At 42.4% G+C, this 12,251-nt stretch overlaps 1 protein-coding gene across 1 annotated transcript in view; it reads left to right on the top strand.

Annotated features, from left to right (window-relative positions):
• Positions 1–12,251, top strand: part of EIF2B3 (eukaryotic translation initiation factor 2B subunit gamma) — a 98,703-nt gene that overhangs the window by 73,877 nt on the left and 12,575 nt on the right. The gene's annotated exons all lie outside the window — the stretch shown is intronic.

Here is a 12,251-nt window from a genome sequence, read left to right on the forward strand (position 1 = left end):
AAGATGCTCTGTCACTTTGATTAATGAATTGATGCCACAGTCATAATGATATGGTTTTGCATGTGAGGTCAGCAGCTTTACCATTAAATCACAGAGGCAGCTGGGTGTATAAATACTGCAGTTTTTATGAAGAGTCCCAAATCACCTTGTGTTTGTCTGCATTGGTATATAGTAGTATTCTAAATCTTAAATCGATCCCAGAGTCATTATGTTAAACATTTCACAAAGTTCCACAAGCATCGTAAAGTTGGTGATATATTATTTTTTTAAGAGGGATAAACTGACTTTTGGGGCAGCATTTTTGTGAATTTCTGGAAAACAATGTCATCCCCAGTCACTCTTGGTGAAAACAATGTAGCCACCAAAGAGTGAAAAAACTCCTAGTCCCAGGGGTTTACCACCTTCAGCTGCCCTATGGTTACTGCACACTGATGCACTGGAGTCTAATTTGTAATTATTCCTCTACAGCCAGAATTAAGACTATAGACCCTGGATCTTTATTTCAAAGCATACTGTAATCAATATTGTGTAGAACTGCACAGATACTGAGCTGATAAAGTATTTCTTATGGTATCATGGTAAGTCTTAAGATTAGAGGAGCATGAAGTCATTCATACACAAGTAGTGAGAAACAGAAATATTCTAGCTGCTGAGCTTTGTTGAAAGAAGCCTTGCTTGTAGTGAAAGATTTGTATGTATTTTTTTCCTATGTATTTTGACTCTTCCATTACTTTGGTTAAATCTGATAGATTTTTGTTAAAATGCTAGCGATTCTTACACATGTTGATGGATCCATTTGCAACAGGTGGATAAATTATATGTGGTTTGGCTTTAAACTGCCCACAGTGGACAACTCCTTATGAACACCTCTCCTCCCAAGTGTCTCTAAAATAGCTCAGGCTTTATCTAATCACCAACTTAGAAAAAGTCTTCATCTTTAATTGGAAAGTCAGTATGTGTTGGCTGATATGGGTCAAAATGAGCATAATAAAGTGACAGATCTAATTAATTTTTTTTGTTACACAGCAGATGTCCTGCAAGTAAGCCAGTTTTACCATCTAAGGTCCTGTATATTGGAAACTTCTGGAATTGCACTGAGAAGTGGACAAAAACTGTCATTTAAAGAATATACATTTTAATGCTAACTTGATTAGCTCAACTATACTAATGGACTACTATATTAGTGCCTGAGTCAAATGTGAGTGGTAACTGAAGGTTACCTGCTGGACCCAGCAGCGTTCATTGCACATATTATGGAAAAGACAAAGATGTTTAGATAACTCAGAGAAGAAAGATTTGGTAAATCTTTTTTGATGCAAAAATTGCTCTGCATTCTAAGTTCAGTTATCAAGAGCGACGTGGCACTGCCTTGGTATTTCCCTTGCTACTTACATCACCTCCAGCTTCTCTGGGTTGAATCTTACGTTCTTTTTTTTCCCCCATCTTAGCTGAAAAAGTGATCAGCAGCTTCAATTCACTATGTCAATGTAGAAAATCCCAGAAAACTCAAAAAAACCCCAAAAAACCCAAACCAACAACAACTTCCCAACCCCCCCCCGAAAAAAAAAAGATGTAAAATGTTTATTTCTTGATAGTTTTCCTGTTATGTTATTTGGGGATCCTGTGCCATAGTTCCTGCAGCTTCGAGATGCACACGTTATACCTCCAAACCAGAAAAAGGTTTTGAATAGCTTCACCACGTTTTATACCAGCTTCTGAAATGGATAAATAGAATCTTGCTATGCAGGTGGGAAACACCACAAGGTGCTTAGAACAAAACCAGATTCCTATTTTTAGGCTGTGGTTGGTTCATTATTGGAGGAACAGAGGTTATGGACTAGGTGGTGATGACCTTCCCAACTGAATGGATCAAGGAACTGGGATTATCTTAGACAGTGCCATTGCACAGTGTTTGCAAATTATGATCTGTTCACCAGCAATGGCTGGTGCATTTGATACTCTGGAGGATCAGTAGCAGGGTTTTTTGTTTTCCCTGGTGTGTAGGGCTTCCGTTACATTATATATGTCTCCTGTGAAGTGATTTGAGTAGATATGAATCCCCCTTAGAAGAGATTACGGGGGATTAAAGAAGTTAGTAACAGGGCAAAATAATTGGTAGTCCTTTCTTAATGTGTTTCCCACTGTGCAGCTAATTCTTCCATCAATGAGACAATAAAATAGTGAAGATTACATATGTGCTGAATGATGGACATCCTTGACCAAGCTGGGAGGGATGTAATTTATACAGCAGCACAAGTGCTGAGAGATGCTGACTGCCCAGGTGACAGGCTGCAGCAGAGAAACAGTTCTTGTTCCCTCTGGATGGCTCCCCAGAGCTCAGTGACAAATGGCTGCACTGAGTTACATAGTTGGAGAAAATCTACTAATCGAGCTGAAATTATAGGTCACTTGAAAACTTTGTCTGTCTGAATGCTCCTGCAGTAGCTGTGTGTGTCCTTAGTCTCTGCAGTGGCTTGGGACTGCCCTTCTGTTTGTTCTGTTTGCATCAGAGGTGGAGCAGCACAACAGGATCCCTGGATTGATGCATCTTTTGTGCAGGAGTCCCTTCATTACATCTCAATTGCAAAGAGGCAATGTGTAACACCCACAGACTGACTGAAGCTGGTTACCATTTGCAAATGAAAAGTGATGTAGATATGCCCCCCTAATAAGCAAGGCTGGGAAACTGGTCACAACAGACAAGGAAAAGGCTGAGGTACTCAGCCCCTTTTTTGCCTTTTTCTTCACTGGCAGTCTCTCTTCCCACACTTCTTGAGTTGAATGGACCACAAGACAGGGACTGATCAGAGGGCTGGAGCATCTGTCCTGTGAAGACAGACTGAGAGAGTTGGGGTTGGTCAGCCTGGAGAAGAGAAGGCTCTGGGGAGGCTTCATTGTGGCCTCTCAGTACTTAAAGGGGGCTTGTAAAAGTGATGGGTACAAACTTTTCAGCCCAGCCTGTTGCAATAGGACAAGGCCTAATGGTTTTTAACTAAAAGAATGTAGACTTAGATTAGATATAAGGAAGACATTCTTTGCTGTGAGGGTTGTGAGGCACTGGCACAGGTTGCCCAGAGAAGTTGTGGCTGCCCCTGGAAGTGCTCAAGGCCAGCCTGGATGGGACCCTGATCAACCTGGCCTAGTCGAAGATGTCCCTGCTTATTTAAGGGGGTGAGGAATACATAGGCCTTAAAGGTCCCTTGCAACCCAAACGACTCTGTGATTCTATAACTGTGTTTCATTTGGTATCCTTGGGCACACTTGGCTATTTTGAAATGAAACCAAGATATGAATGGATTAATTTAGTTTCGGGTTCCTGTTCTGGTTTTTGTTTTGGCAGTTAGTGGTTGGTTTGTTGGGGTTTTTATCAAACATTGGCTTTATTTTTACCAGTTTTGTTGTTTTACTTGGTTTGCTAGCTTCTGGCAGCAAGAACATCTAATTGCTCTGGTCATACAGGACCTTGTGCCGAAGTGCTCTGAGCATTACAAATAATATTAACAGGAAAAACATGTTGAATCCTTTATTCCATCCCTGCATATAAATATTTCGAAATCTCTTGTTTGTTAGTAAAACTATCCCAGTGTATACACTTACTGGAAGGAGCTTGGCCATTTTGTTATGTGCACAGTATGTCCTTCTTCCTTGGTCATGGAAAATGAACATAAAAATTCAGGAGATGGGACTATAGTAGGGAAAAACCCACAATCTTTGGAACTACTTAGAGGTTAGTTGAAGAAGCAAGCCTGGAAAGCTCAGATAAATATTGAGTCCACAGTAAGGCATGCTTTGAATTGGTCTTGTTGACGTGCTGGTAGTCAGTACCCCCAGGACTCTGTGCTAGATTTAGTGTCTGAAATGAAGTATTTTGCTGTTTTTCTTTTCTCAAGGAAGTACAGGAGAGCATTCTGCTTCAAATTATGTTTTTATGGAAATCATAAATAGGCTGGTCTGATTATCAGAGAGGACAAATGGCACAAGATTTGCATCAAGATTTCACCTCCGCAGCTAGAAAGTACCAGATCTTCACAGAGTAACCAAAAAAGTTAAACCTGTCTCACCTATAATTTTGTCAGAAAAATGCTCATTGGTAATGATTGGATTTGGATGCTGGAAAAGATAAATGACATGTCTAGTCAGATGCCTGGCACAGACCAGAGAATTTTAGGCAGTACCTCCTGAGTTCAACTTGGCAGCTGTTGACTTAGAAGATGGTGGTCCTCATTTGAAAATCAGGAACAATTTGAGGTCTGTTGACCAACTCAGGAAGCTGTTCCAATGTTCCCTTTAGTCTCCTTCTTTGCATTTGCAATGTATAGAGACACATCTCTGTTCCTGAGTGGTTTACAGTGGTCTGTGGTCAAAGATGCCGTGTGTGGCATGGGGTCTTGCTAGCACAGGTATAGTTTGTGGGATGTAGAATCGCAAGCTCTGACGGGCAGATATTCCTTCCTCTGGTATTTATGTTTTTGATACTTAACAGTTCTCTGTCTGGAGTTCTGCAAGGTTGCCCCTTTAATTATACAGTGGTGTCTTTGTCCTGGTGTCCATCCTGTGGATATATTTTGACATGATGTCTCAAAAGATTCCTCACCACTAAACTCCTCAAGCTGCATCCCAAACTGGTAATAGCAGTGGAAGAAGGAGACGATTCCTTCCAGAAAGGAGTTTGCAGCAGACAGTTGCTGGATAGCCTGATGCAGTGGGCTCTCAGTTGAGGGATTGGGACTGCAGATGTGACTGAGGTTATTGTGTGGAGGGGCAGGAATCACTGAGCAATAGCATGACTCTTTGTTTGTAAAGCTTACAGCATGTTGTAAAACTATGTAAAAACACACTACCCAGAAAGAACTGCTGAAACTCCCCATGTGACACGCTGCTAAGGTCACCTTTTGGAAAGGGAAGGGGTTAGAAAGACAGGCAGATACGATTTGGGTCAGGCTGCACATGATGGCAGCAAACTGCAGAGTGTTGCAGCATCAGGGAACTTGGAATGCAAGGGAGGTGACACCAAAGCTTCAGGTTACAAACTGCAGGGAGGTGATGTGAATGTTGAGGACAGAGGGAAAGCTGGACGAGTCCTGCAGGGAGGTGTGGTGAACCTTGGGGAGTTCTGACTCCCTTGGCAGAAAGAATAGGCTGGATTAAAAATTTGTATGAAGGACTAAAGTACCCAGATTTGTTGAGGAAGAACTGGCACCGAAAATGTTACGTCAGCCAAAACTAGCATCTTCTTTCTTGAGTCATGTGAAGAGAGTAAGTTATCCACTGGATTTTGTTTAAGGTGTTTGGGCTACCTGTGTGAAAGTAGATGGCACAGATGCTGTAATGTTACTCAGTGAGGGGACTGGAGAGAGACCACGTGCGACTGGTTAAAGGCTACTCTAGTTTACCACATGTCTTCAATTTATTTCTACTTTCTATGAGAAAATGTACAAAGGAAGAAAACAACAAGCAAGGCGAGCTAGATTGACTACTAACTGCAGATTGATTGTGAAGTTTATTGGTTGTTTCCTCAATAGTGCCAAATCAGCACCTGATGTAGAAACAGTCAGCAGTTTGAAGAAAGTTCTAATTAAAACCAGGATGGAATTGAGCCTTTATAGGGGTTCAGTGCCTAAGTAGTCTTTTTCCCCTTGGACAATGGCAGTACAAAGGAATGATCCTATTGCCAGGGCAACATATTTTACAGTATGTAACCTCATGAAAAGGAATGAGGAGATGAGGTTGTTTCCAGCACCACAGCTTGCGAAGCTGGAGATAAAGATTTGCTTATGCTGGAATTCCCAAACATTTTGTATCGTGAATCATTTTTTTAAGATGGGTTTTGTCTTCTGGACACTTTGTCTCATGCCGTCAATTGCCCCCCTACCATATGCTAGCCCTGGAAAGAAGAATGAGTTTAGAATAGATACCACAGAAAGCACAAGAAAAGTGAGAACTTAATTCAGAAGAAGCACATACTCAGCTTAAATATATGGATAAAGTATATCATGGATACGTATAAACAAGGAATACATGAAGAAAGCTGTGTATAGTCCTTGCCTGTAAAAAGGGCTCTTATTTCTCTTGATTATGTATCAATTCTGTCCTTTCTGTCACACTTCTTGGCTTTAAACTAAACATTTTTGGTCAGGAACCATAATTTTCATTCTTCTATTTAATTCACTGCACATGCTATAGAAGATAGTGAATAGAGACAACCTCTGGCCAGCAGAGTTTGCAGGAAGATAAATTGAGGAAGAGAGAGCAAAGTAGGAAACTAACAAGCAGGAAGTGGTGAAGCTACTTGCAGGACTGGTTTTCAGTTACTTTCAACTAAAGTAAAATTCTGCTGTACCTAATGTATTTAGGAAATTTCTCATATAATACCTGTTATCTTGTGAATGTCTGAAACATTATTACTAGCAGCTCCTCAAAAAAATTTTTTCTTCTGGCTAGCTTCCTGGTACATCAATCTGTCTTAAATAAATCACCTGTTCTTTAATCTCAGATGCAGATGTCTCCCTGATAGTGCAGGGAGCTCTTCCCAATTTTCCAAACATCTTGTACATCAAATGTTGAACTTAAAGCACAGATGAGCTCTGAAAAGTGGCATTTTAAAATATCTCCTCTCATTCTACTTCTTCAGGTGGCCAGGGTTATGTCTGACTTCAGAGCTATAAATAAGCTTGTGCCTCCTGCTAGCCACATGGGTCTAATTGAAGAGTGTGGAGATTTTTCACAAGCTGCTGATTGCTGTTGGGTTTTGGTGGGAATCTGGATGTGAGTGTCTCTGATGCTCTTTAAAATCTTCCCCCACTTGGGTAATGGAAAAGGAAGAGATCATCACATTGTGCCAGAATTGTGTCTCTTAGATTCCTAAGGGGACGATGGAGTTGAACAAGTTCAGCTTGGATCTAAGAGGCCAGCTTCAGTTTGTAAGGATGACATTTAAAAAAGCCATTTCAGTGTCAACCTAGCCCATATGATATGGAAGCTGATTTAACCAATAATGTCTTATAAAGAGCACAGCTCTTAACCCAGAATTGCCCTTGAAAAACTCAAGAGAAAGTGTCTTTTTACTGTGCCTGTTACCTCACAGGGTCTGACTGTGCCAGATAGTGAGAAAGTAAAGCAAACCCAGAGATGAGAGTGAACATATAATTTTTCTGCTTTCTTTCCTTCACATAGACATCAGTAGCTTTTCCTGGCCATCAGCAGAGTGTCTATAAAATCCTGCAGGACATGGCCCTCCTACTTTGCAAAGGAGAATCCAGAGGGAGATCAGTTTTCCTGCGTGTGGGGTTTCCTGGTGTAAACTCCTCGCAGAGTACTTTTGCTGAAGTGTGCAATCCCGAGCTTGCAGCTACATAAAAGGCCACCAATTGGTTTGTTCCAAGATCAGCTGGATTTAACTGAAGTTTCAGAGGTGAGGCACAACCTTCCAGGCGACCTCCCCCGGCAGCCTTAGTTTCACTTAATAAAACACATTAAGGTAGGTTTGAGGCAATCCTTTAAGGTCAGTTGAACTTTCGTTGGAAAATACGAGTGCTGGCAAGTATATACAATATGTAATGCAAAATGTTTAGGGTGTGGGGAAGAAGTGTAAAGGAGCCATACCACAGTGATGAGCTTGGCTAGAAAAGAGACACGAAACAAGTTCCTTAGCGAAAACACCCTCAGAGACGGGTGAAGAATTTAGGGGGGTTGGTAGAATGATTTTGTTACCCCCAAGGGGAAAAACAGGAGATCAAAGCCCAAATTCACTTAAGAATGCTTGCTTTGAAATGTATCTATAAATTATAGCATGTACTGCTGGCATCTATTGTAGTCTTTGGTATTTACTTGAGTGTTTAACGTGAGATTCACAGTGCCCTGAGTTCTCATTTGTGTATAAAAGCGTGTTGGTGTAAAAAATGTATTGGTGTGTAAAGCATGATGGTGACAGGAACATTTTGGGTTCCCAAGTTCCCTAGTAGTGTTTTTGCTTCTTCCCTGTTTTCCTGTGGTCTTTGTGCCTCACCCCTGTGATCGTGAGTCCCAGCTACCGACTCACTAGCTAACGGAGGATTCCTCGAGGGGTTGCTGGTAGGCTTTAGAGCTCTACCTGTCTCCTTGCCACCTCTCAGGGTTAATAAGGTGCCTGTTGTGGCTGTTATCTTCTTGGTGAGGGCAGAATGGGATGTTGCTCCCAGGGGAATCCACATCTGTTACCCCTCAGTCAGCAAAGTAGCTGCCGAGGCATGTCACCCTTTGCTTTTAACTCCTGCATCAGTCTCTCCTTTTCATAGCTCATCTGGAGGAGCAAGAGACCCGACTTCTTGGCATGGCAGAGCAGTACCAACAGGCTGTCCTCAGCTTTGTGCTCCAGGCTCTTTCTTTCTCTCGTGAGTCTATAGTTTTAAGCATTGCATTTTAGACACCTCATTTGCTTTGCTGCCCAACAGAGATTATGTCGGGGTTTTGGCACAATTGGATTAAAGTACCAGACCTGGATAAGTTCCATTGGCATTTCAGGAGATTTGCTGTAAGGCAAACCTGTGACATTCATACCTTCCTAAGCTTGCACAACCAGGGCGAGAGCTGCAGTTGGGGTCTTGACCTCAGTTACTTAAGCCCCTTTCTCCCAGGAGCGTTCATCACTTTAATCACAGAGTCCTAAATAATCAGTGGGTAGCCTGTAATTAGGGGGTTGTGTCTTGGACTCCTGCTGCCTGCTCCTGGTGTGCTGAGCACTGCGAATTTTGATTTCCCGTTCCCCCAAAGGATGTTTGATCTCAGATTTGCACTTTATAAAATGAAGAAGGGTACGGCACCTCAGTCCCCTGGCAATCTTCCTGCTTTCAGTGGTAGGTGCCTTTCTTTTCCCGAGTATTGCAGCACTGCAGCGATTGACACACTTGATTTAAGAGTTTGATTTACAGACCGATACTCGGGCTGAAAGTCAGCAGTTCCAGGGCTGCATAAATCAGCCTGTCTCTGGGACTAATACTTCCTTATTTATAATTTCGACAGGAGATGGAATTCTTTCTCAATTCTTTACATTTCTTTCAGATGTAATCGACCACCCTGTCCTTTGGTTTAAAGCTATGTGACTTTGCCACAAATAGAGGGAGGGGAAAGTAAGCCGAGTCGAGGAATTGCTGTGCTATAAAAGCTCCATATTGTGTGCTCTTGGACTTTGCTTTCTCCCAGCTTCCTTCAAGCCCACACAAGAGATGGACTTGAGGTTTTTTTGGCTTTCTTCCCCTCCCCCCTCCCTCCATACATACGCTGACCTTTTAGAAAAATAAATAAAAGATAAAGAAGGACCTGGAATGTTGCAGAATGTGTGTACATTTTGCTCTCTGTTGTTTTCTGCTGGGATTACTTGTTTACAATGGGGGAGAGAGGGAGGGCAGAGGAAGGGAGGTCTGTGGCCTTAACTGAAATTAGTGGCATTTCAGAGTGATCTTGTTAGGTGGTCTGCAGTTTAAAGACCTAAATCCTTGTAATCCCCCCATGCCTCCTTGGCCACTACTCCTTTTGCTCTTGTTCTCTCACTTTCAAAAAAACCCACCCCAAAGTCAGCCTCTCTGTCTCACAGATACAGGCGCTCAGCGTACGCACAGACACAGACATACCCGCACACTCTCTCTCACATGCTCCCATTTGCACGTTGTACCTGTATAACAAATTAATGCTTGAGCTACATCTGTTCCCACTACAGGACTGGGCTTGTAAAATGCTCTCTCTAGAATGCAGACGCACACCGAATATTTTTATTTATTTTCTGAAAAACACCCAGCTGCCAGACTTTCAGTTTGTGATTACACTTAAAACAAATTCAAATTGAAATTTCAGCCATAAATCAAATGCCCCAAATTAGTTCCTCTTGTGGGTTTGAACATGCTCTTTGGATTTTAAGGTCAGAAGATATCCGTTTTCACCGTGCTGAAAAGTTTAAAAATATACTACATTTTCAGGGGAAAAAATAAATATGGTTTGCATTATAAAGCAGTACATCAATGTGCGCGTATGCGCACACACACCAGAGCTGAGGAAGCTGGACGCTGTCAGAGCACCTTTGAGGGCTAATAGCACCTAATTGTTAAGCAAGGCAGGAACCGTGGTGGCAGTTTAGCCAAGGAGACTACAGCAGAGTGCCCTGAGATATGATATTTACCCTGTGAGAGAATTAAAAGTTTATTCCTTAGTCTTCAACTTGAAAAAATAGTAAAAATTAAATAAATACACAAAATACTTCTCTTGGCAGACTTTATAACTTTTTTTTTTTTAAAGAAAAGAGGCATTTACAAGTGGTTTCAAAATGGCTGTGTTACATCTGTCAGCGGGTGAAGGGAACACCCACAAATTGTGTTTTTATCTCTTGAAGTTTTGTTCCACTTGAGCAATAAAAGCCGGATTTGCTGCTGGTTTGTGTGATTGGGGTAATCTGAGCATTGAGTATGGTTTTAAAACTTCTGCAGTTGGTTGGGTTTATAAGTTTTAAGAAACTCCCGGGGTGGTGGAGCTCTTGGGTTTTGTTTTACCCTGGCACTGGGGTAGGGTTGATTTGCGAACACCTGGCACAGGCAAGTTCATCTTGGTTCCCTGGCCTGTCCCTCCCAACAAATGGTTTGGCAGGAACCCCCCTTATCTTTGATGTTAATGTCATCAGCAGTTTCTTAGTTACAATGCTATTCTTTCTCTGGAAGTTGAAAGACTATCCTCAAGTAGTCTCTGAACACACATGCAGTGTTCTCCAGCCTGGACTCCACACCGACAGCTTAAATCCCCTCTCTTTTGGGGAATATCCTCCTGCATGAGGGTAATGCTGAAAGGTGTAGTGCACTCACAGCTGCTCTCATGCTCAGGAGAAGTGATAGATGGTGGGAACCTAAAAGTTTGCAGGGGAAAGCTTTCATCTGACTGGCTCGAAGCAATGGAGGAGGGGGTATTCCGGAGTGCGTGTTTTGGATGGGAGCCATTTCAGTGGGAAATGAGCAACTTCTCCCATTCCCTTCACTAGTCCTGTTGAAAGCCAAGTCAGGATGGCAGCGGTGTGGGCAGTCCTCCCTCCACTGATCCCTTCCCTAGCCTGGCTGCAAATGCTGAGTTGCTCTTGCTCTCAGTAACCGCTGTTGCACAAGACGATGGCCTGAGCGGCTGTGCCGGCACACGAGGCTGTTGGAGAGGAAGCAGATCGTGACAGTGTGAGAGCAAAGGCAGGCAGGGGTCTGCTGTGTATCTTTGCCGCTTTTTATCTTATTAACATGTTAGTAAAAACCTTGCCAAGGCAACCTGAGCTGGTTGCCTGTAGAATAATTGCTCGTATTGCCTCCTTATAGGTCAGAGAAGGGGGAGTTTAAGTGAGTTAAAAGAATAATTGTTCAGAGGGGACAGTCTGTTCAAGGGGGGTCGTAACTGCAAACCACTGCGACTGAGGGTCCGGTTTTATTGCTTTTACTCCTGCAGAATTCATGCTGGTTTTGTGGGGCAGATGGTTTCTGGTCAGACTCACATAAGCCACACAATTGCAATATGTTTAATTACAAATTCTGTGTACTAGATAATAGTGATGTGTAAGCAGGAAGATACTGTAAGTTAATTTTGGGATCAGCAGTCTGGAGTGAGGACTGATGTTTCTCTTTTCTCTTGAGGACCACAACTGGCTAGCTCTCCATTCAGTACAGAATTGAGGCTCAGGGCTTTGACCTGATACCAAGACCTCTCTGTGCTGTTGGATGACTCCAGGGTAACAGTTCTGTCCATGAGCCAGCCGGATGGTGCACTGCAGCCATGTTTCACTAGTGCACTGAATAGTGGTGCTGCCTGTGACCAAGGTGGGGAAGGGTTGCAGGTCATTAAACTGTGCAACCCACTGTACAGAAAGTCACTGAACCTAAAAACTTCAGCTTTTGACAGAGATCAGCTGTTGGACTGAGGATAGGAAAGATATTCACAATTATTGTAATTAATATTAGCAGAAATACTGGGGAGCAGATATGAAATGCTTTGGTTCACAGTAGCACTAATATGGGAGAACAGATTACCTGCATCTCTCTGGGATTATAGATCTTGCTTATACCTTCTTCCCAGTCAGGTGGTTTTGATATGTGTTAGAGTGAGGATTTTTAAACACTTCTTATATGTGTTTCCAGTCTTTCAATGACTTCTACCTATCTTTGCACATGTGGAAAGAAATCATTTGCATCATAGCTATTTTCTTCTCTGTGGCTTTGAAAGAAATGACATTTAATGCCATTTAACGCTACTTATGATGCTGA

Source organism: Neopelma chrysocephalum, unplaced genomic scaffold (genome assembly GCF_003984885.1).
Source record: "Neopelma chrysocephalum unplaced genomic scaffold, ASM398488v2 Primary Assembly neopelma1_64, whole genome shotgun sequence".
Classification (NCBI taxonomy): Eukaryota; Metazoa; Chordata; class Aves; order Passeriformes; family Pipridae; genus Neopelma; species Neopelma chrysocephalum.